The sequence below is a fragment of the Mus caroli genome, chromosome 8 (genome assembly GCF_900094665.2).
Source record: "Mus caroli chromosome 8, CAROLI_EIJ_v1.1, whole genome shotgun sequence".
NCBI lineage: Eukaryota > Metazoa > Chordata > Mammalia > Rodentia > Muridae > Mus > Mus caroli.
In genome coordinates this window covers 8,207,855-8,209,563 of record NC_034577.1, presented here as the reverse complement: position 1 = coordinate 8,209,563, position 1,709 = coordinate 8,207,855, and the positions used below count along the sequence as shown (strand labels likewise).

Here is a 1,709-nt window from a genome sequence, read left to right as displayed (position 1 = left end):
CTGCTCTGGAAAATTGCTAAGGCAACACTGAATGCCTCATGAAGCTGTGGAGAAGATGGAAAAGCAAAATGTAGATTTATGAGATGACCAGTAAAAAAAAAAAAGGTTAGACAGCATTTCGAGTCTGAAAGCAAGTAAAATTTACAGTTACATTACCTGGGGCCAGAAACATGCAGTTTCCTCAGCTGGTCATTAAAAGACTGATACATCATGAACATATCAACTTACAGTTCAGAGTGGCTGTATGGATAAAGAGTTTAGGAAAGACTTTGTTATCTATAGCTAGGGCTGTGCTAAAGACAGGTTTCCAGTGCTGCTGAGACAGCGTGTTTTCCGTGAATGTCAGAAAACAAAACTACGATGAAAACAGCTTCTCAGACTCCTGCGCAAAGGCTTCCGAGACGGTGCAACCTTGCTATTGTGTGCCAATACCAAGGGCAATTTTTAAATATAAGCTGCCCCTAATGGGATACAAAAAACAAACCCCAGGGCCACTTAGGACCAAAAACTTCCACTGCATGCCAGTCACAGGAGATGACAATACATGTATGGATGGCATCCAGAATGCTCTGGGGTTGATCCACAACTGCTTCATCCCAGTCCATGAACACTTCCAGGACAAAACCTTAGCTTCTGGGTGTTATTAACTTAATGTCCCTGTTCCACTCTCATTCAACCCCCTTAGGGCACAGTACAAGCTTTTAAGGCACACTGCCTAGACAAGCTGTTTAGTAAAGCTTTTAACACTCAAAGGCCAGCAAGGAAATTACCATGTGAGACTATTGGAAACCCATCCCATGTGCAATGTCAGCTATGTTGGCACAACCTCGGGCGGCAGCAAGCTGGCCATCAGCAGTAACTATCAGAAAGGGTTTGGCCAAGTTGCCTTAACGACTGTAAAAGTATGACAGAAAATATAAGTAATAACATCAAAACCATAATGAATACTACACAGCAAATGAGTGGAGAGTGGAAACAAGAAGGAAAACTAGAGGAAATTTGGCCTGGAAGGGCAGTAGAAACCACTGACCAAGTCCTAGAAATGATCAAACATGGCACTGGAATAAATACTGTCAGCAAGACAACACAAAGTATCCCCACGGCAGCTAAAGTAACAATCCAAGTCTGCCTTGGGGGAAAAAAAAATCCTAAGACATGAAGAATGTGAGCTCATGCTTGAATGCAGCCTTGCTTCCACTGCGTTTGTCCCTTGAGTCAAAGACTGGAGGTGACAAGCCAAACAGACGAGACTAAGCAATGTTTCAAGCCTTAAGCCAGTTTCAGTCTACTTAAAAAAAAAAAAAAAAAATGCCAGTCTTCTAAGGGACAGCCATCTTTACCCACATCTTCCCCTTCTACCAAACTAATTCCAATCTCCCCAAGATCAGAGTTCAAAGTACATTCATCTTGCAGCTAGCGCCCCCTATGGGGCAATTTTAACATTTTCATGAAGCCAACCACGTGATCTTTGCAGAGTACTTTTCTTAAGACTTTTTTTGCATTCCTACTATATACAGCGCCCAGTATGTGTGTGTGGTGCTGCAGTTACTGTCTGATTGTGAACATGCTGTATATGTGGATGTGTGATAAACCACTACAGCCATGGTACGGTAGATTACACAGTCCTGTACTGGAGATGATGTCTTATTGTAAGTAAATACATAACATTTATAGCATACATTCTCCAAAAATGCCCATAAAATAAGGTC

General features: G+C 42.0%; 1 protein-coding gene across 1 annotated transcript in view; it reads right to left on the bottom strand.

Annotated features, from left to right (window-relative positions):
* The window catches only part of Arhgef7 (Rho guanine nucleotide exchange factor 7), a 118,865-nt gene that overhangs the window by 88,269 nt on the left and 28,887 nt on the right, over window positions 1-1,709 (bottom strand). The gene's annotated exons all lie outside the window — the stretch shown is intronic.